This window comes from Parus major, chromosome 2, assembly GCF_001522545.3.
Source record: "Parus major isolate Abel chromosome 2, Parus_major1.1, whole genome shotgun sequence".
Classification (NCBI taxonomy): domain Eukaryota; kingdom Metazoa; phylum Chordata; class Aves; order Passeriformes; family Paridae; genus Parus; species Parus major.
In genome coordinates, this window is record NC_031769.1 from 139,057,580 (window position 1) to 139,083,395 (window position 25,816).

General features: G+C 43.9%; 1 protein-coding gene across 2 annotated transcripts in view; it reads left to right on the plus strand.

The window, feature by feature from the left end:
• The first annotated feature begins 2,774 nt into the window (after positions 1-2,774).
• Positions 2,775-25,816, plus strand: part of ZHX2 (zinc fingers and homeoboxes 2) — a 58,965-nt gene continuing 35,923 nt past the window's right edge. Inside the window, exons 1-2 of one of the 2 annotated variants that reach the window (XM_015617293.3) lie at positions 2,775-4,363; positions 19,237-19,294. The gene's annotated coding sequence lies outside the window, so the exon portion shown is untranslated. Of the gene's footprint in view, positions 4,364-15,065; positions 17,727-19,236; positions 19,295-25,816 lie in introns of those variants that run through there. The other variant, XM_015617294.3, reaches the window with a different exon arrangement.

Sequence of the window (25,816 nt, forward strand, 5' to 3'; positions counted from 1 at the left end):
GAACATGCCTCCAAGTTTTGTTGAGCTTTATTAAAAAGCTCATGAATATGAAGAACCTGACAGCTTCTTCCTGTTTTTTGGCTTTCTGAGCTAGTGCTGCACATCTGGCTCTAGAGGTTGAGTGAGCTGGTGGTTTGCTGAAGCATCGGTGGCAGAGTCTTTTATGCTTTGTTGATGATCTGTGGTTCCTGTAGTGCTTTCCTTTGCATCCTCCTATATAGGCACCAAGGTGTAATTGATACTTCCACGGGATATTTTACTACTCTTAAGTGGAGGGGAAACTGAGGCACAAAAATTGAACATTTTGCCTGGAGTCAAGTAATAGACAGCCAGCAGAGGGTGGAAATGTTTTGCTCCAAACTGTGATGATACTTTTGATTGAAATCTGTTTAGTGTGAAAGAGGGGGACACTTGCTAAGCCTCATCTGAAGCCATTACTACAAGTCATTCCTGTCCCATTCCAAACAGAGCTCCTACATGATTGTAGAAATGAGCAGTGAGTAGTGCTGTCCCTGGGAAGGAGCCAGTTGTTTTAGTTCTCTCTGCTACCAAGAAACAGCAGGGAAGCTATTTTACCTCTCCATCCAGATTTTGGAGATAAAACTGTGTTCATCTCATTAGTTAAGTCTACCAGCAATAAAGAGTCTGTCCACTGAATCCCAACTGCAGCTCAGCTGGTGGTGCACCAGACAGATTAAAATCTCTATTTCTTTCCTACAGCCATCTGCGGAGCGAACACTGGTGTAAATACATGTGGGAGGCATTTTTTGGTAAAGTAGGGAGATATGCTTTAAAGAGAACAGGTATGATTCCAGGAATGAAGACCAGTTCATACAATGTTTAACATCTTTCCCATATGCAGCTGGCCTTCAGAGTAAAAAAGGTCATCTGTGTCTGGAAGATGAGGGATGTGTCAGGAATGACTAGCCTTGAATCCTCTGAGCTTCTGGGGTTGCAGGTAGTGCTGAAGTGGAGCCAGGCGGCAAAATAAATCTATATCAGAAGCATTCTCTGGTACAACTTTCTCGTTATTTCTTACAGAGTGTGAATATTTCATCCCACATTATATCAAATTGCAACAGACGCTTGGTTTCTCTCCTGGAGCCATTCCTTTCAATTGCTGGAGGAAAGTTAGGGCAGACCCAGGGTAGAAATTCAAAGCCCTTCACTGAAATAATGTTTAAGTTAATGTTTATTTCACACAGCTATGGCAAGGTGAATGTGGCAGACGAAACTTGGTGGTCATGCTGTGCCCTGTATGGTTCCAGTAGGCGCTGATGGGACTCCTTTGTCACGCTGATTTCCAGGAATATTCCAGCAGCGTACTGAATGCCATCTGGTTTTGCCCTCAAAACTAGCATAAGTGTCTCTGGGGAAGACTTCTGTGATTCTACTGCTACAAGAATAACATCCAGATCTTAAGCTACTTTTGTGCCTCTTCATTGAGGCAATTTCTGGGAAATGGCTAGATGTAAGAATTGAGTCCCTGGCTGTTGGCTGGTGCAGCTCTTCTAGAGACAGCTGCAGTGGAGGCTGCAGAGCAGATAGTTGGTGTTCTTTAGTTACCAGTGGGTGCCATTACCTCTCCTTTTGTAGAGCTTCTCCCTTCCTAGACAAAGGTGTGCCTCTTATCATGGGCACAAAGCTCCATCTAAGTTTTGGGAGCCTTTTCCTCACTTTTGCCTTGGTAGTTAGGAGGAGTCTGTCGTCCAAAACAGACACCATTTCTCCAGCTCTTGAGTTTGAGGCTGAATCAAGCTGAATAAGATGAGGGATGTAAAATCTTTTCCTGAGAAGAGAGAAGATCAGTGTAATTCAGAATGTTGGGGGCCGTGTCTTACCACTGCCAAAGGCATTGACTATCAAGTATTGATTATGTGAGAAAATGTAGTGATAATTAACACTTCCAGTAAGTAGAAACTTACTGTATCCTATAAAATAACTGAAAGAAGGAGGGCTTCTCAGTAGAAACAACAACTTTCAGTTCTTGGTATCATAACATGAACTAAAACAGTGGTTGGCAGCAGAAAAATTCCAGATGTATCTTCTGCATGCAGCCCAGCTGCAAGCTACATTTCCAAGAAGAAAGCATGTTTTTGCAGTCTTGGGTAAATTCCTGATTTCAACACTTTTGGACTGAGAACTGGACTGTTCTTTAGAAGATGCTACAAATCATAATTTTCTTTTTCTTGCAATGTAGTTGTGTCAAGGTAAAAAAGATTGTTAAGGTTTATGAAAAGCGGTTTCTAAAGTCTAGCCTTTGAAATGGTGTCTTGGCATCTAAGTCATCCATGGGGTACTGAGAATTCATTGGAACTTTACAGGTCTCTTGCATTCTTAGCAGAAACCAGATATTGATTAGCCATATCTGTGTTTGCCTGTGTCCTCAGGGGTGATACACAGAGTTGGAAGTGTTTTAATTTTCATGTGTGTTTAGATTGCTGGGTTCTTTAGCCAGCAGCCACTTTTGGTCATAGTAAATTCTGATATAGGTAAATGTTATCCAGGCCTAAAATCAAGGGACAAAAGGGCAAAACCAGTTCATGGGCAGAAACAGGGGAACAGGTCAGCCAGCCAAATAAAATGGCTTCTGGTTGAGTTGGCTGTCCTGGGACACCTGCTAAACATGGCCTTTTCAGAAGAGTTTAATCTCCTTTGAGATGGGTTAGTTCCACATTTTTTCCAGTGATGCTGTTTATGCATTTTTCTTTCCTTTGCTTAAGGACTGCAGTTTGGCCTTTTGACTGCCCTGCTTGTTATAGTTGGGTCTTTCTGCACTAACCTGATGTGATGGGGCCCAAAACAGCGCTCATCTAGAGCTATATATCAATGAAAACTGTCCTGTTGGGGGTTTTATAAAATCATTTGTTTCATGGCATCAGCATCTTGGCTCTTACAGCATCCGGCGGTCCCCACCTCCAATGGCCTGAGCAGCTCTGTGTAGCCAGGCACAAAGGCTGGATTTTGTATTACGACACAGGCTGGGAAGTTAGCTCGCGTCGCGCCTTCTGCTGAAAATAGCTCGGGGTTAAGCCGTGCCTACACTGCAGGCTCCTGCCAGCAGAGCTGTCCTGGCCAAGTGCGTGGAGAGGTGTGTGGAGAGGTGTGATCGCCGAGTGAGGCGGCGGTGCTGGCACAGCCCGAGGCACAGCGTGCCTGTGCCGGGGAGGCTGCCCTTCCTGCAGCCTGCAGGGAACTCGGGCTGGGCTCCTGTGCACACAGGCTCTGACACAACAGCCCTGTCCGAGGTTACATGGGTGCTTCTCTGCTGCTGGAGTACTTCTGGGAAATTAGCTCCTGTAAATTTTTTAAGGTGTGTTTTCAAATCCTCCTAAGCAAAACAGGTGAGAGATGCGTTTTAATGTTCCCCCTTACCCCTCTTCTTTGCAGGGTGGTTCCAGTACTCTTGCTGCACTCTGGAGCAGGGCACGGTGGCTGTTATTCTAGCTATGTGCCATCTAGTGCTGGATAATGTTGCGAGATCCAAAAATAAAAGGTGGAAAAATATGCAGAGGAAACAAGGGACAACTTTACCTCTTGGGCAGAGCAACTCCTTTCCTGCTTCCTAGCATCTTCTTTCAAGACCCCTTGAGTTCTGAAAGATGGAAACTCTTGTAGTTTTACTAACTACTGTGTCTTTCCGCACCAACTTCTAATCCTTGTCTCCCTTCAAGAGATTATGTTGTTAGACTCTAGTAGAGGTCCTTTGATGAAATACTGCTCTTCCGCCCTAGCATTTAGAGTTACACATTTCTTTGCTCAAGAAGAACACTTCAGGGTTATTCCAGGCCTCACTGGAAGAGTAGAAGAGAGAGTGGTTTATTGGTGCTCATATTTCTTAAAATATAAGCACCTTGTATCCTCTTGGGTATTTACCATACCAGTATTTGAGATACAGAAAGGTTTTGTTACAAGAATTAAGTGAAGAAGCGCTGGGGAGTAAAAGTGGTTTACACAAAGGCAGGGAATTAAAACCTCTCCCATAGCCTGGCTGAAACCATACCCTCCTGCCTTCTCCTTTTCCTCTGATGCACCCATGTCACTGGGTAATGAGTTGCTGCCTGAGTGGCTTAGCTTCTCAGTACAGTATAGGATCACCAATTTCCAAACTATTCCCTAAGGATGTGCCAGCTGAGGCCACATCAGACCTGCAAGTCTCTTATTTATCTGTTCACTTGTATGTTGAAAAGTCACTTACTGCTTTTGGCAAAACTAGTGCAATCATTCAATCTGTTGGAATTGCCTGATTAAGTCATCAGATAAGAAGAAAGTCGACTGTGATGTGATTATCAACAACAAATTGTCAAGATTGCCAACTTTGCCTCTTTTAGGAATGTGGGCTCTGACTTGGAACCAATACAAGGTAAGGCTGTGATTTTGACTTTGTTTTTTACCCAAAATAAGTATAGGAGGTGTCTCATCCTTTGTAACAGTCTTGATCCCTCCTGCCTCTAGTGAAATTCTGCACTTTTTCTTCTTGCAAAGGGGACACAGGAAATTATTTTGCTGGAGCAGGTACTCCATTAAAGATGCAAACGTTCTGTGGAGAAGCAGAGCTTGAAATGTTAACTGCTCTCCAGCAAGTTTCATATACATACATATATATACATATATATATTTATATATATCTCTGTGTGTGTGTGTGTGTGTGTGTGTGTGTGTGTGTGTGCACCAGTTCTCTTAATAGCCATGGAAAGTAGAGATGTCCAATTTCCAGGAGCATAAAGCTCTCTCATTTAGCCTGTTCTAACAGATAACAGGAGGTGTGACCTCAGTATCATTTCCTTAATTACATCAGCTTTTCTTGTTCCCCTCTTCCACACACTCCCTGCAGCCATGAAATCACAGTTACTGTAGGAATTCACACTGGTGTCCCATGTTCAAAACCAACACTTGCTATTTCTATATGTTTCTTGGGGTTTTTTGGAAGCAAGGTGCTAAAGACAAATAAACACATCAATAAGCAGAGCATTTGAATGACTGTGCAGTCATTATAACTGATATCAGGGCGAAGGAATGCAAACTGGCCAGTCTATGGCTTCATTGCTTTAGCTCCTGTTCCTCTGGGTTTTTCATTTTGAGCCAAGGAAGGAGGCATTATGTGACCATATGCTTACAAAATGCCAGTTACACGTCCCCCAAACACTCTTGTCATAGTAATGATATGACAAGATATGTCACATTTTGTCAAGCTGTGAATGTACCTGTGTAACTCCAAAGCTTACTGTGTTCCCTTCTTTTCTTCATCGCCAGTAATAACAATTGTTTCCAAGGAGCTTAGTGCATCTGTTCCAAATAAATTGGAAATGTGATTTCACTTCTGTCAGTGCCAGTGGGAATTTCATACCCTGGGAAATGTGCAAGGGTATTGCAGGGAAAATACCAAGCTTGTACTTAAGCATCATTGATGTTGATCAAGTCTGCCATAGAACCTTAGGAGCTATTGCTTCTTTTCAAGCACTGGGTGTTTCTGAAGGAAGGAGAATTGCTCTCCCCTTCCAAGGCCCTAAAGATGGAATTCAACCTGGAGGGAAGAAGTAGCAGAAGTTGCTGCTGCTACTGCTATTCGGATTACCTTGGTCATACCTTTTCATTTTCTAAAGATAAGATTCTTTCAGCATGATCTAAAGATTCCTTCAATTTTCAGATGTTGAGAGTGTTTTGTTTTTTCTCCTGTAATTTGTTTTCCTTTATTTTTCTTGTCCGGTAATAATGTTTGCAATTTAAACAAGGTTCTGAAGTTAACACTAGTTTGAGGCAGCGATATCTAGGCCAAAGAAGTTCACACCTCTTTGGCATGAGTGAGTTCCTGTGATTTTTGTGGAGGGGAAGTCTTGTGATGAGAATGTGAAGGAGCAGGACCAAGGTCCAGATTTGATCTCTATGGCTTTTCCCCTGCGAGTCTTTGGAAAATGAGAGATGAATGTAGGCTCCATATAACCATCTTTAAAATAGATATCCCTTGGGGAGAATATGGATTAATTACCATTTCAGAGATGCTTTGAATTTCTCTGGTATGTGTTGCAGAAGTGCAAAAAGGGTTTTTTTCTTGCTTGACACAGGCTGTCTAAAGGACAGATTTTAAGGACGTTGGTTTACCTCCTTAGTGCTCTTTTTTTCAAATGGAAGACTATTTAACTTCTTTTGTATGTGTCAGTATGGTATTTTACTACCAATTTAAGCCAAATAAAATATACAGTGTCTGGACCAAGATTGTATTTCATACCTTCACGTCATGAGAGCTCGTGCTGATAATTTGCCAGTAGCCTCAGGTCTTTGATAGTAATTTGCCAGATGCTATATTGAACCTAATTTGCATCTGTATTTACATAAATGCTTTAATTAAAATTATGTGCACCAACCTGAGATAGATGAACAGCACTGCCTGTTATTTGTTTACATTCCCTGACAATAAAACCCTGCCATGGCTGCTTCTTGCTGATTGTATGACTTGACAAGGCTATTTGAGGTGTGGACTAGAAACTTGACAGGTCTCTAGTTAAACTCTGCTGAGGAGCAACAGGAAGGTTTCAGGACAAAACTATGCCTTTATTTTAGCAGCAGTTCTGAAGATCTGAGCAATTTGATTCAAGGGGTCAAATTTGGTCCATATCCAGTCCTGAAGTTTTAGCTTTAGGGTAGTTTTGTGCAGTAAGAACTTAAATTTCCTTGCACATAATGTCTGCTTTGTCACACATCCAAAATGTGAAACTCCACTGAGGACTGTAGAAAATCTTTTTAAATACAGCCTCTATGCAGAATAATTTTTTTGAGCACTGTTCATCTTTCAACAGAGGAGTACAGAGCTTCCTGAAGGGTAGAATGCCCTACGGGATCTTGAGGCACAGGTGGGGCCCTGGTTGTTTTGGATGAAGGCATTGAAGACTCTGGATGTGTTTTGTGCTCAGACCACACATTTCATCTGGAAAACACAGCCGTATAAATACAACTTAAATCCAAACTATGCAGTTTGCCTTTGGACAGTGGAGCATGTTCCAATTGATGCTTCTGTGCTGCTTCCCAGTTATTTGGAAATTGCCATAATGTTGCAAAGGACAAATGGGAAAGTTATAACTGATTCCACAGCCTGCTGTGAAGATCCATGAAGGACAGGCTAAAGAGAGCTGTAACTTCCCTGTCTGGATTTGGAGGGTTGCTGAGCTTTGTTTAAAGGTGTTTACTTAATTTGCTTTATAGGAGATTTTTTAGAGCCAATGTTTCCTTCACCGAGAGGTTGTGTATATGCAGAGGATTGGACTAAGATCCATTTTAATTGTAATTAATACATGATTAAAGGTCCTTTTCAACCCAGACTATTCTATGATTCTGTATAAATTTGAGCATTACGAGTAGGTCTCTCTGGTGACCTCTGACTATATTTCTTGTAGTTATTTCTGAATCTCATTTGAGAGAGTCCATTTATGTTCAGCAGATTTGTACATTAACATTCATCCATAAACCTGTTCGCCTGATAGCTCCGTTCAAGATGCTAAACTGTCCCCTCTATTGTGACCTGTGGGACAGGTGGCTGAAAGCTGTTTATTGAAGTCCACATGGAAGAGCAGAGGAACAAAAGCACCTACATTTGTGGCAAAGTGGCCTGAATATTTAAATTAGGAGGTGTCAGTGAGCTGGCTGGATTGCATGCTCGAGGCTGTGGGGTGTCAGTGCAGGGTGATGGTGTCGAGGAGCCCACCCTCCTCCCAGAGGCATTGGAGTGCCACAGCCCCGAGCCTGGCACAGAAACAGTGCCAGCTAACAGTGATGGCCAGGGTGACACCCTGCCAGGCACCATCTGCCACAGCTGGGGTCTGCCAGGGTCGTAACCAGACACTGCTGGGATGCGGTGGGTTCAGTCGAGTAATGGGCGTGACAGAGCCAGATTTGCGACCTTGCCTTAATTTAAACTGACATAAGTAAATCCAAACTATTAGTTTTGCTTTGCTTCATCCATAATAAGAGGTTGAAAACACCATATTAAATTCATTTTGGCATGGGGGTGCTCTGATACTTGAGAGGAGGGTGGGGAAGCAGTGGAGGGGAAGGTACTTGCTGGTTACTCGGTCTGGCTTTAATCGGTCATCGAGGGGAGCGTAGGGCCTGGCAGAACTCGGCTCCTCTCTCCTAGGAAGCTTTTTCAGTGTGAGACAGGCACATGAATGAGAGGGCCTGGGGTTTGGTGCACGGGGGAAAACCTTTCCTGCAGGGAAAGTGTCCTGTTGGGAAGGGATATGTGTTTTAAAGTCTGCTCTGCAGCTGTGTCCTCTGACATTTTGGAGATCCATTGGCCCGCTGTCCCTGCTCAGCCCTCCACTTTCCCCTCAGACATCTGTGCTGCATCTCCCAGCAAGGGACAAAGCAGGATGGTGGCTGGATGTTAGAAGCCCTGGAGAAGTGTGGATTACAACCCAACTTTAACACTGAAACGGCTGCTGGTTTGAATTTGGGCTGATATCCAAGGTGTGGGTACCTCTGCTCGTGCCCACTTTAGTACTTCAGGCTTTCCCCAGGGGAGCTTCAGGTGTGTTGTGAGGTGGGAGAGCAAGGAAGGGGGTCCAGCAAGCAGCCTTGCATTTGGTGAAGGTTTCTTTCATAAATTGTCACGCCTGTTTGATTTTAAAAGCCTGCACTAATGCTGCAAGTCTAGTGAGTGCTGTAAGCCAGCCTTTAATCAGCCTGTGCGTATTTTAAGAATATTGTGCCGACTGTTACTGCCTCAGAGATACCTGGAGATTTGGTCGAGAGAAGCCTGTCCTAGTTTCTCGGGGTAGCCAGCAAGCCGTGCTCATTTCCCAATTTAACGTGAGCCTCCTCAGTCTTATTTTTCAAAGCATTTTCTTTGAAAGGTTGCAAAGCTCCAAGCAACCAGTTAATGCATGGGGGAAGAGTGAAGACATAGTGTAACAGAGCAATAATTCCTGCAATATAAGTATATTAATAACTGCACTTGGGCCATGGATGGAGTACAGCAGTGTGGGGTGCTGGAAGGAGGACCATCCTTGGGCAAAGGGACCTCCAGCCCTTCTTCAGGGAGGGCAGCTCACTTGGCTGCAGGTCTTTGGTTACAGATGTGCAATGCTGGAGGAGCCAGCCCAAACTGGCAAGGTTCCTAATAAAGACAAGGCTTAATGAAGTAAAATCATGGCAAGAAAGTGTTGGGGTTTAATCATTTGCATATCAGAAATCAGGCTGGGGGCTTTGTGTCACACAGTGGGTGTGATGGAAATGATTACTCATCTTTCCGTCTGAGTTCTCCAGACTGGGAAAAGTGAGTATAAAAAGGTTGATGGATCTGTCCAGACAATCCTCTGGATCTTGAGCATGCCAGACAAGTGTCCCACAGCCAGGGAATAAATGCTCATTTTAGTCAGACCCCTCTTGAGTTCTGCCTTGGAAGTGCACAGGCCCTCTTCCCATGTGCCCAGATCTCTGTGAAATGTGTTTTGTCAAAACAGGCACCCAGCTTCCAGCAGCATTTGATAATCAGGCTCTTGGACAACGTGGTGTTCCCAGCATCACACCACCATCAAAATACGCAAAAAGTATCTCTCAGAAGTAAAAGCATTCCATTCTGGAAAAGCACTTGAGAGGCAGTGCATTAGCTCTTTATTTTCACCAACCTAATTGGAATTTCCAATTATTTCATTTTTATATTATTTTATTTATTTCTTTCCAACTATTTTGTTCATTTTTTCTGCTGTCATCCGAAGTTGTAAGCAAATTTTCTGAGCTGTCCATACTGTCCATACAAACTGTCACCTCTTGGTAGGAATCCTCCAAGAAGGGTCCTTTCTCCATCTACCATGTGTGTTTACATACGAAGTTGATACAAGATCTTCAGGATGTCTGCACTAAGTCATCTCCTTCTAATACAGGATGTTACCTGAGGCCAGTTCTTACTTATTATTTCTATTTCAGAGCACCTCAAGATGCACATCAGTTGATGAAACAACACAGAGCAAAGCTGGAGGCTGTGCCAAATAGTTCATAACCATGGAGGAAAACTTGGCAAAGGAGCAGAGAAAGGAAGGGAGGAATTAATGCTAAAACATGTGTCTGAGTGGTTTTGATGTGTTTGTTTCATGTTAGCTTTCTTAGATGTTGTCAGCTGTTGTTAAGTTTTGTACACCTAACAGCAAAGATGGTATTAATGGTATTAATGAAAATAGACGCAGTATGGGAAGAGGGCATTTACTGAATTTAGAAGTTGATCCAGATGCCCTTTCACTGTTAGATGGATTTTATTATAAAAAAATCTTTCTTTTTGATTTGGAGTCACCCACCAAAACCAGTCCTTGGCTCAGATGGATGTTTGACTTAAGTTCTGATGTTCTCTTTTTCTTCTTTTTAAACTAAAAAACCCCTTAACTTTAAAAAAATGATACAGTATTTGCAGAATCAATAGAAAAGCTGACCCAGATAAAAGTGCGCAAAAATTGGTTTCATGCCCTAGAACTTTTCCTGCATGCTTTTTGATGCAATGTATCTGATCCTTCAAAAAGGAGGTAACATACAGTGATCTCAGTAGCTTTGAAGAATTGTTCTGGAAGAATAACAAGGAGTACTGGAGAAAGGGGTGTGCGCTTGTCTGGTTTTCTCCCCCTCATAAAATATATCATGAGACAGAAGAAATTTAATGTCATGTTCCTGGTTATGTGGAAGGATAAGATAAATTTTGTATGAAATCTGATTTTGTCTGATTTTTAAAAGGTGAAAGTGCATTTCTCCTGAACAGTCTTCACAGCAAGATGTGAATTGCACTTTATCTCCTTGGTCCAAACCTGCTTCTGCTAGAGTGAGTGGTAAAGGTGTATTCAAGTAGTAGCAGGGTTCTCTCTCAGAAATGTAATTATATCCTCAATCCTGAATCAGGAAGAAAGCTGTAAAAAGTATTTGGTGCTCCAGATATATACCAGTAAAATCATAGAATGATTTGGGTTGGAAGGGATCTTAAAGATCATCTCGTTCCACCTCCCCTGCCATGGGCAAGGACAGCTCCCACTTCAGTAACCCTGAAGCCTTTTCTTCTCCAGGCTAAACAATCCCAGTTCTCTCATCCTTTCCTCACTGGGGAGGTGCTCTATCCTTTTTAGCATCTTTGTGACATCCTCTGGACTCACTTGAACAGTTTGATGTCCTCCCTGTGTCGAGGGCCCCAGAGCTGGACACAGCTAGGGTCTCACCAAAGCAGAGTAGAATGGCAGAATCACTCCCCTGAACCTGCTGCCCACAGGGCTTTTGATGCAACCCAGGATGTTTTGTCTTGGGTTGCAAACACACATTGCTGGAACAGTGTCTCATCCAGCAGCACCCCCAAGTCTCAGCAGGGCTGCTCTCAGCCTGTTCATCCCCTGGCCTGGATTGATACTGGGGGTTGCAGAACCTTGCACTTGGTTGTGTTAAACCTCATGAGATTCCCATGGGCCCACTTTGCAAACTTAAGGCAGAGCCAAACCTTACATTTATTTCAGTACAGCACTTAGATCTGAAGGAATCACACATTCAGTGAGCCTCTGTTGCTTTGGTTTCCTAAAACATCCCAGGCTGTTCAGGGCTGTGTACCCGGACACATAACAAATTACTGTTCAATACAGACATAAGTACAGCGAAGGTGATAAATTGATAGGATAAATTTGTGGGACAGCAAGACTGACAGGCTGTAGGAGGGTTTAGTTCCAGCCCTTTGTATTCTTGGCCTTAAAAGTTAAAGTCTAGCTGGAGGGGAAGGATGGGCCCAAAGTTACTGATTCTTAACAGAATAAGCAGATTAATTGCCCGGGCTGTGTTGTCTATCCTCAGGACAGGGAGAAAAGGCCACAAAAGCAAGTTCTTTGTGGGGATTTCCACCACCCTTCCCAGTCCTTGGAGTCAGTCACTTTTTTTAAGGCCTGGTGTAAGCAGACTTTCCCCTGTTGGCTCCATTTACTGGAGCATGGGGAAATTGAAACGACAGGGCTGGGGCTGTGCAGCTGGAAAAAGTGCAGCGGGCAGGAGCCTGCCCTGGGAGATGCTCCCATCAAACAGGAGCTCCAGGAGTTCACAGTGATGAGAGCAGCTGAAGCTCAGGACCAAGCAGGAATGTATAGCAACATAAAAGGGACTCTGGGCAACCTTTCCTGCAGTCTGTTTTTGGCTCTGTTTACTTGTAGCTGACCCAGGTACCTTTCACTGAACTTCCCAGGTATAGGGACATGGACTCTTACTAAAAACGAGAGACTAAGTAACACCTAACAGTGCTGGTCTTCATGAGCAAATGAAGCACAGACACAATTACTTGAGAGGAGCAAAGTGATCTTCTGCTTTATGTTTATATTCTGTGCTCATTTCATTTCTTGCACCACTTTTGCGCCGATGGCTGCTGTGTTCGGCAGGAATTTGCAAACACATTGGTGCTTTCAGCCAAAAGTAAGCATGATCTAAACAGCTGGGAAGGGGAAACCCCATCCTCTTGCATTTATTTTTATGGCAGCAAAATGTAGTCATTGTCTGGTCTTGATCAGTCTTGTTTTTTTCCCTTTTGCTTGTTTGTTTGTTTTTTTCTTTTCAGCTTGAGGGTTGAGGAAAACAAAAGAGGGAATTAATAAAGAGCAAGGGAAAAGAGTGATTGCTGCTGGGCTCTGTCATGTGGTGAGGAAATCAGGCTGAAACTGGAGAGACCAGGCCAGACCTAACAGTCATACTGGGAGGCCTTGAACTGTGTCACTCTGACAGTGGATCTAAACAGTGGCAATAGCTGGTGATGTTTCTGGCTGCAGTCTGGCATCATCCATATGTGAAGCTGTGCTGATGGGTTGCTGCTCACAGCACTTTCCTCACCTGCCTGCTCTTACAGACAGCCTCAGATGATGACTACTATCCTTCCCAAACTGGCAGATCCATTTACCATGGGGACTGGTGGATGGTAGCATGTTTTTCTGTTGTGTTCAGTTCTCTCTTTGGTTTTTCCTATTCTTAACACTGCTGTTGTTATGAGCTTGGGTATTTGGTGGGTAGTGGAAGGAGTGTGTGATTTTTGGCTCTGTCCCCAGTGTACAGCTTACATGATGTATCTCCATCAAATTTGCATGACACCTGGGTGGATCTACCACAGAGACTGCAACACTACAGGCGTGGAGAAGAGTGGCTGGAAGGTTGCCCAGAGGAAAAGGCCCTGGGGGTGCTGGTCAACAGTGGCTGAACATGAGCCAGTGTGTGCCCAGGTGGCCAAGAAGGCCAGTGGCATCCTGGACTGGATCAGGAACAGTGTGGCCAGCAGGACCAGGTCAGAGATTGTCCCCCTGTGCTCAGTACTGGTGAGGCCACACCTCGAGTGCTGTGTCCAGTTCTGGGCCCCTCACTACAAGGACACTGAGGGGCTGGAGTGTGTCCAGAGGAGGGCAATGGAGCTGGGGAAGGGTCAGGAACACAGATCAGATGAGGGGCAGCTGAGGGATCTGGGGGTGTTTAGCCTGGAGAAAAGGAAGCTCAGGGGAGACCTTACCCTCTCTACAACTCCCTGAAAGGAGCCAGGTGGAGTTGGTCTTTTCTCTCACGTAACAAGTGATAGGATCAGAGGAAGTGGCCTCAAGTTGTACCAGGGGAGATTTAGATGGGATATTAGCAGTTTTTCACAGAAAGGGTGGTGAGGCGCTGAAACAGGCTGTCCAGTGAAGTTCCCATCCCTGGAGGTATTTAAAAAACATGTAGATGTGGTACTTAGAGAAGTGGTTTAGTGGTTGACTTGGCATAAAGGTTCTTTCCAACATAAATGATTCTGTGATTATATAAGGGGACATCCCATGGTGTTGAAAATTAATTAGCAAGTTAACAGTCCACAGCTTGGTTGTTTAAAAAATTATTGCTGTGCATATGTTGGGCAGAAGTAGTGTCCAACAACAGTGCAGCAACCACTGTGCTGGAAAACAGTTCTCAGTCATGGCCCTGGCAGAGGAGGGGTCTGACAACTGTTTTCCAACACCTTTATTACTATGGGCATGTAGGTAACTAACCAGAGGGTGACAGTCAGAAATGCAAGGGTTAAGAGGAATAATATGAAATAGTTTAACGTTACTAAAAGCCAAATAAATTAACAACGATCTTATTCTTAGCCAGAACCCTACAGGACATCACTCTCTTTCTCTGGCTGAATTTTCTTACGCCATCAAATGTTCTCCTTGCTCTAAACCCCTTGCTGCCAATTTAAAATAGTATGAGACTGAGATTTCTCACCCTTCAAGAAAACACTTTGATTTGTTGAAGGAAGTTAGGAACAGTTAAGGAGATAGGAAACTAATGTACCTTTCTCTGTGCTGACATCTGTAACTGGGGGATGTGTTGAAAAGTAAATATAATCTGCTTTGAGCAATGCTTTCCCATTCTCTTTCATTCTGCTTCAGTGCTCTAGTTCCCGATGAACTAGACTTAGTGCTGGAAAGTGAAGTGCAGAAAGGCTGTAGGACCTCTGTGAAGAAATAGGTGGTCATCTTCCCATGGGAGAAGTTGGGGCTCTGGAGTTAGTGTTGTTTGTCATTTGCAAATTTTTCAAGAGAGCACTGAGGTGAGCAGTGGCAGGATCACTGTCCAGTGCCAGGGAAGCCAGGCCAGGACCCTTGCCAGCCCCTGTCTCACCTTGTAGCCAAGGCCAACTGCAGCTGCTGCCAGCAGCCACACCATTTCTTACCAGCTTCTATGGATGGACACAAGCTGGCCCTGAGCAGCCTGTGCCCGAGGAGTTGGAGCAGTCCCCTGGGGGTGGCAGTCAGGCAAAGGTGGCCTCGATGGCTGCCCAGCCTGCCTGGCTCATCCGCTTCCCTGGAGTATCATGCTCCTGCTTCTCCCTAGAGAGATATCAGTTTCAACCTGGCAGAGAACATGCTTTCTGAAATCTTCTAAACCTCTGAGAGAGGAGGAATCATTTCTGGGACGGTGCTACACAGTGTAAATGTGCTAAAACAATGGGATTTTTCCTATTCTTTTTTTTTCCTTTTTTTTTTTTTTTGGCAGCTGATTTGGTTTTAGATCTTATTTACTCTTTATTTTGTTATTTTCTCTTTACTTATTTTTATGCTTCTTAACATTTTCAAAAGCAGCTGGTAATATGACAAAAGCATTGCAAAGAGGGATTTGGTCTACTCCTGGAGTTTATAGAAATTTTCCTGGAGGAAGCTAAGTCTGGAGATCTGCAGCATAGTGCAGCCTTGGCTTGACTGTCTGGGACAGCTTCTGCTTACAGATCCCTGAAAAGTGTACAGCATGGATAAGGATCTTGTGTGAGTGGTTGTCACACTAATGAGGTGGAGAAGATGACTCTTGGCAGAGGCCTCCTCTGTGTTTTCCAGGTCAGCGCCAGTGGTTTTCCAGGGGAGCTCAGGAGCTGCCAGCAGCAGCTGCTCTGGGGTGGAAATACCCCTCTTTTTAAGCTTTGTTCAAAAGGCTGGAGAAGGACAGCTGATGCTGAGCAGGACAGGGATAAGACCTCTGGGGATGGAGTGCTGTGGGAGATACCCTGTGGTCTGTCCAAGCATCACTATCCACACAGTGTGTGTGCACTTAGAGACCTCAGAGCACTTTAGGGGGTATTAGTGGCTTTTTCACTGCATGTTTAGGGTTTTGATGTAAACTTTCAGTTGTATTCTGTCTGTTGTAGGAATGGGGGGAGGGATGGGTTATTTTTAATAGCTTTACAAAAAGGTGTTGAAGGCAAGGATGCTCATGAGCATGTTAGTCCATGGTGCTATGGTCTGCTAGGCTTGGTGAATATTTAACGAGGACTGGACCAGCAGCCAGGAGCTGTTTGGGCTCTTGGGATCTGTTGGGATAACTGATTTTCAGTGTGTGGAGACAGACGACTTTCAAGAACATTTGTATCTGCTAATCATGCTATAATAACAGTCTGCAGTTGAGAGGCTGCAAACCCCCCATTTCCAACACAGCTGTGCATATTTAATTTGATAGAAGGCATTTCTAGTCTGCTGTTAGAAGTAATTCAGATCGCTAAGGTGGTAATTTTGATCATGGTGTTTTTTAGGGAAATATAGGTGTAAGCTACACTGAAAAGTTAATAAATGCCTAGTATGATACAAACAGCAGGGAGTGAGTAGCAGGGCCATGGTGGGTGTCTGCCAGTGCCCCACCCTGCATCCTGGGCTTGCTGTATTCCTGCCTTGCTGAGCCAGCAGCAAAGGAAAGCAACATCCTGGGCACGTTAGCTTGTGAAGGAAGTTTTTCCTGACCTGTTGCCTGTACCACCAATTTGGGGCATTGGGGCAGTCAGGCCATTTGATGGATCAGCAGTGCTGTGGGAGCTGGCATGACCTGCTCCATGGGGATGCTTTCAGCTGACCCCAGGATTTAAACCACCAAACTGACATCTTCAGGAAAAGAAGTCAGGAGGAATGTGTGGTTTATTTTCCTTCAAGCATAGCCTGGGAAAACAAGTGCTTTCAGGGCCTACAATGCAGTTTCTCTCTATAAAATATGCTTTTGCAAAATTGATGGTTTCTGTAGGTTGAAAGAGTCTCAAAGGAACTTTTCTGTCAAGCATCTAAAAAGTACCATTATTTTTCTTCCCTGTTTCAACGGCAGCTTGAGATTTACCTTTTAGCTCTCTGAAGATATCTCGAAAATCTCTCTTTTTTGTAAAAAACTCCATGGTGAATAAAGCAAAATAATCCCATTTTCAGGTGGTTTGTGCTTTAGTGTTTGGGTTGCAGAAACCATGTGGAGTGCTGGTGTTTATAAAGTACGTAAAAGCCTTTTTGTTTATTTTGTTTTGTTTTGCCATGAGATGTTTTTTTGGAAAGAATCTAGAATGATGAAGCAGCTGGTGGCTGAGTCTCCTGCTCAGTGTGCAGAGAATGAAGATTGGCTGGGATAGCTGGAGTTATTCACTGCATGCTGTGGGCCACGTAAACACACAAACAGGCAATTCCTGTTAACCAGGAGGAGTGTGGTAACTCAGAAAGCACCATTAACTGTTCTGTACGTGTACTCACCATGACACCACATGAGAGCCAGCAGATACTGATCTCCCCAGCTCCTGTCCATTACTCTGTGGGTGTTGGTGTGGCACAGCCCATGTGGGTGAAATGATGATGGCTGTAGGAATGTCTCCTGTGTAGAGGGGAGGTCTGCTGTGAATTTGCCCAATCCCAACATTGCAATGCATTTCAGGGAAGTGGTGTTTTCATGGCAAGGAAAGCAGCTTCTCCTGCCTTGTGCTGCCTTGGAATAAGCATGTCCCCATGGGAGGCTGTTCAAGAGCTGCCTACGGCAGGGATGCTCAAGACAAACAAACTCAGGCAAGAGTTTTCAATAGTAATTACCTACCTATTGAAAAAAGTTGATGTTTCTATATGAAACATGTTTGTGACTCCTTCAATTCACTGTTGCCTAACTCTAAGCATTCTAAAGCAGTAGCAGATCTCCCAGAACTGTGAAATAGTTTGAAAGATCTGAAATATGTATGTGTGTGTGTATATATATATATATATATATACACATACACATATATTACCAACTTGTTTCTGAGCTGTTATATTAAATCCAAATCATATTCTCATAGCCACGAGGGGTAGAAACTTTTTGCATACTTTCTGAAGAGGATCATGCAGTACAATTACAATAGCAAGGGATTGGCTGTAATAACCCTGAAGATTTCCTTCTGCTTTATGTTTCCAAAAGTGGAGAAGATCCTTGCAGAAGCTTCACCAGCTGGGTCTTTAGGAGAAGTACCAAAAATTGTGATGGTCAGTATACAGTCCCAAGAAGCAACAGCACCATGCATGCATATATTTATTTTACTTAACATTCTAAGCAGAGGTTTGAGATCATGGAAGGACAGGGCTGTGTTGCATTGTAGGTGATTTTGTTGTTCTTTAGAAGTGTTTTATTAACAGGTTTGGATTTAGTTCTGCTGGCAAAACACATGCTTTTGTGTGTTGGACACAGCACTGAAAAAACAGGATTTCAGATAGCAATTTTAGTAAAATATAAGTGGAGTAAACCCATTAAATACAGAAACAGCTTCATCCTAAGCCTACCATGTGAGAATGGAGAATTTGACCCGAAAGAGGGAGGAAGTGCAGCAGAAGGTGGCCTGCTGGGTCCCAAAGTGCTGGAGGTATAAATAGCACAAAATCTGCAGCTATCCCATGTGTTTTATTTCTCTTTTACAATTCAGTGAAACTAGCATTTTTTTGCCTTACTCTTAGATGGAGCAAAGCGGGAAGCAGTTTCCCTTTTATCTGTGAATAAACATGCAGCTTTTTCTAGCCTAAGCTCTTAAAATATGGTTATGGTTGTGTAATAGCTTCTGGCTTCCCAGCTCCTCCAGTAGCCAGTGTGCTCTTTCAGGAAATCAAGTCATATATTCCTTTGAAAAGATCCCAAAAAATATCAACCTAACCTGCTGGGAAGCAGCAAAAGACTCCAAGTGATTTCTTTTGGTTTTGTCAGCTGACCTTCCTCAGGCCAGATAAGAGGAGACTGGAGTTTCAAACCCAAATACTTCAGCTTGAGCTGGAAGTGCAGGTTGTGCTCACAGTCCTGCTGAAGCAATCAATAAACTTCTGCCTCTTTTCCTGGGGGGCTTGTGGGGTGGTTTTCTGTTTGTATTTCTTTTACTCAGAGCAGTCCCTTGGCTGTTTATTATCTCTTTAGCCTTTCTTGCAGACCTGCAGGCACAGTGTTTTTTAGATGTGTATACAGCCAGTGCCAAAGGGGAATGTTTTTCTGTTCGGTTCTGCTCTTGCAGCTGTTGAAGCTAAACCTTCCTCTCCTGTTTTTCCCGTGGGGGGGGCGGGGGAAGAGGAAAGCAGGTGAGACCTTTTAAGGAGGCAAAGGCCAGTTTTGATGGTATTTTGTAGAAGTTCCCAATAGATAAAGAGTTCATTCTGGAACACGACAGCTGCAGCAGATGTTTTGTGGGTATTTCTAGGGCAAACCATGGTGGTGATATCTCAGGACATCAGTGTGAGTGCTCTTCACTGTCTGCCTGGCCTAAGAAATGTGGATTTCTGCCCCACCCCGAGAGGCTTCCAAGATTCATCATGTTACTGTAAAAGGGCTATAGGACCAAATCTTTCACATTGCTTGTCAGTAGTGGTCAGTGGAAAAGGGAATTGCTGGAATTCCTGCTGGCACTCCTGGTGCTGGTGAAAAAAACTAAATTACCAGTCATAAAGGGGAACAGGTGGCAGCTATTTTCTTCTATTTTATTTTTCTCCCTGACTTACATGTTTTTTTCCACTTTTGTAGGTATCAGAAGTACTGCTCACCTTCTGAGAAATTCCCAGGATGTAAGAAATCAAGTGTTGTGAGTAGCTTTTTCTTTCCATTTTCCTTTACATGAGAAATCCTAGCTTGCCCAAACAGAAGGAGAATCTTGTAATTTTTTTTTTTTTAAAGACATTTCAAGAAATGTTTACAGCAAGCAAATCCAGTCTTTTGGAACCAGTTGAGTGCCTTTGGCACCTCTTTGCAACCCACAAAATAAAGTTACCATTGTATTACCACACAGGCCAAATAATTATCTCACTACAGATATAAACCACATGAATGCATTTAACTGAGAATATGGTCAGCAGAATGGACCATTAGCACCATCTGAAGCTTGTTTGTTGTTTCCAGGCTTTACCAGCTATGGAAAGACAATCTTGCTGAAGAGTTGAGGCATTCCTTGGGAAGTGAGCTTGCATCTTTTGCAAGGGAAAAAAGCACAGCTTGGCTGTGAGATTGTTTTTGTATGTATGGACAGCACCCCACTCTTGTCATCACAATAAGAAACTATCCAATATTTGGGTCTTCACTGATGTGATAAAGTCACTTTAAAGGAAGTTTTATATCACAGGAGACACCTGAACATTTGCTTCAAAGCAGCTTAGCCAGGAGCTTCTTTATATATATATATATATATATATATATATATATATATTTAAAAAAAAAAAAAAACAAACCTGAAAGTATGTATTTGAAGAGCAGCTGCCCTACAGCCTTTTCCTATGCATTGCTGAAGGGTATGGGCTGGGATTTCCCAGCAGTTATGGCTAGTCTGCAGCTCTCCAGGTGGGCCAGCCAATGCTGTGCTAAAGAACCTCAGGAAGTCCTGGTTCAAGCCTTTGGCTGTGTACCTGCCAGTACACAGGTACTGTGTGGGCAGTGTGGGCTCCTGAGTTACTCTGCTGTGAGGCTGGATAATGGCTCAAATTTGGATGCTGTTGCTCTGGGCTTCATTGCTTTCTGTAAGTAAATTTTATTAGCAGAGGGCTTGAATAAGGGTGTTTTTTGAGGATTTTATAATCAGGTCAACTCCTGACCTGTTTTTTCCCTGTTCTGTGGTGATGGCAATCTGTGGTTACTTGGACATCAGCAGAGTTTTGTTTCTATTTTCATTTCAGTGGCTTAAGCCTGTTTTCTGTTACAACAACCAAAATCTATTTGGGATAGAGTGGAATTAAATCCCAAATTGAAATCAGCCTAAAAAAGAAAGGGCTAGTTTTGTTAAAGGAGAAAAACTGAGTTCATCCATGTTTGGTAAAGGTATGGTGAAAATTCCCTAATAACCACCTATCAAGCATTCAGAAACTGGTAAGCAGAAAAATTGAATCCTCCTTTCAGCCTTTTGGGAAGGCTGCTGGCAGTGAGTGCAGTTACTGGAGAAAAAAGGTGTTGATCTCCCTCAGTAAAGTCCATAGTTCATATTCTTCCTTTGAATCACAAATGGTTTCTTCTATCTCCTTGGTGTTTAGACTGTCACACAAGACCTGCTAATTGTCACACCCACCCTGCTGTGGGGCTTACTTTTTGTGAGTCACTTACAAAGCATTGCACAGGGTGGGCTCTGGCCTCTGCTTTTAACAACTATATTGGCTTCAGAGTGATGAATAGATACCAATTTAAGTGAACAAAATTCAGCAGAAGTATACCACGTGTATATATTGTGTCTCTCAAAGTATATCCACATCCTAGAAAAGCTCTTTGCTCATCTCAAAATCAAAACTTGATTGTTTTTCTGTTAGGTAGGCAGTGTTGAAATCTGGGAATCATTTTCTCAGAACCTAATGAATCTACATCCTAATGCACTGCTGTGGTGATTGATTCCACAGAGGGGTTGAACTTGGGCACCTGCTCCTTCTCTTCAGAGGAGGACTTGCTGGTCCCAGGTAGATATCTATGTCATTAAATCAAAGTAAAACAGCACTGCTGATACAGGCATGTAGTCCACAGGTGCCTCTGATGTATTGCAGCTGTGTTAAGAGGGTGAGAGATAAAGCCAAGAGTAGCTGCCTTGGAAGCTCCCCAGGCAACTGGTGTATGGTCTCAGGTGGCTCTGAAATTACTGCAGCAAGATACAGTCACAGCTCAGCAATGAAAGGAGACTGGAAGTTCCTATTTACCTGTGTTCTCATGCTCTGGCTGCATGACAGGTACTGGGGAGCATGAGATGGCTGCAGTGGGACCATGCTGACTGAGAAACTTACCTCCTGCTTAGAAGATCAGGAAAACCCAGAGCTAGAAGAATTTGGCTCCTTTATGTCTGCTCTCTCTGTCCTCTTGTATTGCCCTGCAAAATGTTTCAGTTGCTCTAGGAGAGAGCTGATGGAGTGAAGGAAAAAGAGGCTTTCTTGTCATTTCCCTTTCTCCATTTGACCAGCAGCAGCTGAAGTGACGCTTGCCAGTGGCTGCTCCAGAGGTGCCTGTCCCCTGTGAGGGGTGACAGTGTGGGTGTCAGCAGTGGCTGGGGTGGCTCTGACTGACATCCTTGCAGAGGGGCCTAGACCAAGAGCTGACACACAGTGTTATATGAGCTGTCAGGGAAAGTGATGGTTTGGGAAGCTCCTGCCACTTCCAGGGGGCCTGGACATTTTTGAGCAAGGTGTGAGTGGTGATTGCTTTGCCTATTAGGCTCTAATTCACCATCCCTTTGTAAGGCAGCATCCCTGTCCTGCTATTTAAAAGGAATACTCACTTTATAAAATTCACCTGATGGAGTTTTGTTCTCTGCAAGGCAGAGCCATCTCTTGGTAGGGAACCAAGCCCTGGGAGGATGCAGGGGAGGGGCTCCTTCAGGTTGTATGTGCTTGGGGACAAGCATCCTCAGCTGGCACACAATTGTGTGGCTGCTCTCCCACCCCAGGATGCCCTGTGTTAGGGCAGGTTGGTGATCACAGGGTGCCCAGGGCAGGCTGCAGTGTTGGACTGCAAAGACACAGCAGGTCTGGCAGTGGAGCAGGATGGACAGAGAAGCTGTCCTTTGGGCAAAAGTAGCTTGGAAAAAATAACTTACTTGTGTCAAGGCTTCTGGATGTATAACTTAAAAAATCTATACTTGTTGCAGTAAACTGTTCTCTTATCAGATGAGATTTAGATGTGTTTGGGGTTATTTTTGTTTCTTAGAGTTTGAGCAGTGAATTTGCAAACATTTTCTGCAGAGAAAATCACAACAGTGTGTCTTAGGGATGCCAGAACTACATACAGAAACTGCTTTGCCAAATGCAGCAGTGGTGCTGTCTCCTTGCTCTTACATGGGGCAAGAGATTGGGCTGTATCTGTGGCAGCCCTGAAACTGTCACTTGTACTTGTCACCAGCAAAGTCACCTCTCTAAACAGTGCACTCCTCTCAAAATCAGTGCTCATTCTCCCAGTGCTCGATCATATGACTCTGGAAATTTTGGACAGACTGTTTTATTTTTAAGAAGGGGGAAAATACTATTATAATTGAAGGATAAAGCTGTGGAGGAGAAGTTGGTTGGAGAGCAGGAGAAATTTAGTCAGGAAAGATGAGGCTTAGCCAAAAGCCTCCATTACAGTTCCAAGATGAGAAGGGGTGAGAGGATTTCATTCATGTAGCTGCAAATCCGCAGTTCATATTACAGCCCAGGGCAGGTTTTCCTAAGAGTTGAGGGCTGCCTGGGCTTTGGTAAGGATGGGATTGCTTCTGCCTGGCTCTCCAGCAGAGCCCCAGTGTGGTGGTCCTTTGGGATCTTGCTCCATACTTCTTGATACTGTCTCCTCTTCCTTTTCCATTAAGTATGATGTCACAAATTACCTCAGTCCAATAACTGCTTGTGGTTGTCATAGCCACAGTGTGTGACACCCAAACAAAGCAGCAGGAAACCGAAGCTGGCATACAGATGCTGTAATATTCATCACATTCCTTTTGGTTAATAACTGTGTGGTTAGGTATTTATTTTCTGTTGGGGAAAAAGGAGGAAGGGGGTTTAAAAGCAAAAAGTTGAGTCACTGAGGAGGTGGAAGGTGGTTTCCAACTCCATCTGACCAATGTAGCTGCACTTCTCCCTCCCAGTACTCTTCCCCTGAGGTAACACTGCTCTTGCCTCAACTGCTTAACTCCCTTCAGTTGTTCCCATCACTTCAGACCATAGGATGATGCTCCTCATGGACAAGGCAATGGGAGACATTCCACTGCCTCTAACATGAGCTGTGTCCCCAGGGCAAAGCTTCCCAGAGGCTGGCACTGAGGGCTATCAGCAGCCACATGTCAGGCAGTTTAACTGCTGGATGGCCGAGCCTGCCGTTGTTGTGGTGCATGGATAGAGCATAGAAGGGATTTTTCATCTTTTGGGGGCATTAGATGTGATTGAGGGGGTAGTTGTTTGTTGTTCTTTGTTTTGTTTTGTTTATTTAATCTGTAAAATAAGCTTTTCTGGTTGAGCAGCAGAGCTTGTTTGTCCCTGCAAGATTTAATCACTCCTTCAGTTTTGCACAGTTGGCCTAATAGTAGGAAGGTGCTTGCTACAAAAAATAATATAAAAAAAAATTAAATAAATTACAGAAATAGATGTGGTATGAGCACTGCATTTCCAAGACAAGCACTGAAGATAGGTGGTTGGGCCTTGGTGGGAAGGAGCCACCTCAGCTCCTCACCACTGCAGCACATGGGGAGCTGCCGTCCATGTGGCCCTTGCCCAGTGCCACCCCCCTTTGTGCTCCCACAGGGACCCACTGACCCTGGGGACTCCAGCATGGCTTTCCCCAAAATATTTGGGCATGTGATTCCTGGGCTGAGCTGAGGTAACTCCCCAGGCCTGCCTGTGCTGGGAGCAGGCAGGAAGCACACAGAGAGCAGAGTCCGGCTCTGGATTCAGGCATTCGGTGGCTCCTGCTGGTGCTTGCAGGGAGGTGCTCATTATATAATAGCTGGTGGTTGATTAATATGCTGTGAGTCAGAAGCGCCAGGGTATTTTAGCTTTCTCTAGTTGCTATGGAAACGTTATTTTAACAAATAGCTTTTTAATATTTAATTAAAACTCAGCTTTTGGCAAGCTGGAGTAAGAACTATTACAATTACTACTACAAAGGGTTAGCAATGAAGTGTATTCCAGAGCCACGTTGTTTTTTTTTGGTTGAGCCCGTGTCATGTGTCCCCCACTCTGATCTGTCAGCTTCAAAACAATTATATAAAAAAAAAAAAAAGCCAAGTAAAAAATCACTGATTTATTGATTGTGAGAAATGTATTCTTGTTCCTAAGACACAAAGCAAATGTAATGCAAATCTGCAGTTACTCTTCACAATTGAAGGTTGTCACTTCTTTCAATGTACAGTGCCAAGGCAGCCCTGTAAGGATGAAGCAGTGTGATAGCATTTATTAATCGCTGCTGTGTCACTGGTGTTCCTTCTTCTACCTCTGCCTCCTGAATGAGATCATTCCTGTTTTGTTTGCTTCGTGTTCCCTCTGTGTCAGGTTGGATGCTTTTCCTCAGCAGCTTGTGGAGGAGGCTGGTGCTGTGTCCGGATCAGGCTCTGGACAGATTCCTAGTCTTTTTTTAGGTGAGCTCCTCTGCTCCCTGATACCAAGTGATTCTGCAACGAGACAAATGAACGGAGAACTCAGTCTCCAGAGAAAAATAAATATTTAACAGCTCTTTGTAAATAACCTTTATTTATAGAACAGTTGCAGGTTCTATCATGCTTGGTAAATGGGGATGCTTTTTATGCAAGAATTCTGCCTTGAGGGACTCAGTGGATGCTTAATGTCGTCTGTGATATAATAATGAAATAAATGTGTTGCTCTCATGGGATTCCCTTCCAGACCCTATTTCCTGTGATTAATTTTAGTATTGCACACTTCATCTCTATCACATTCCTTAATATTGTACTGAAACCTTATTTGGAAGGTGACACCTTTATTTCCTGAGGGGAGGGGAAGGGTGTTAAAGGTTTTGACTTCTGCAGATGGGTCTGAGGCTATGTGTACCTCCATCATGTATCAGTGTGGTGGCTGGCCAAGACCTGAGGATTCATGAGCTCAACCTCTCACTCTGAGAGTCTGGGATGGTGCTATTGTCCCATTTTATAAATGAGTGAAAGTAAATCTGGAGAGATAGATTAGGATTTGTTTCACCCCAGCTGCCTGTAAGTTAAGCAGTTATTCTGTAGTAGCTGTCTAACCACTTCCAGCATCAGTTGAAAGACTGCACCATTTCTAGAGATATTTCACCCTGCTAGATGTTTGGGGCATAGCCCTCAGAATTGTCTGTCTCTCCCCATTTAACTCTGAGCCATAAACTAGATGGGGAAACAGAAGACAGGAGGAATGCCACCCTGACCAAAGATGACCTATACAATTTCTGTAGGTGGTCTGTAACAGTGTTCCAGGCTGCAGGATGTCCTTGCTCATTGCACTGCTCTGGTCACACAGTGTCAGGTGCCCAAAGCAGCACAGGTAAACTCTGTTACACATTGCTCACAGCTAGACATCTGGGATTTAACAACTCAGAAGGATATGCAAAACCAGTCCCCAGCATGTAAACTAGGGTGCTAAAGATTTGTCTAAACTGTTCTAGCAAGCCAGGGAGAGAACTAAGGCTTTCCTTC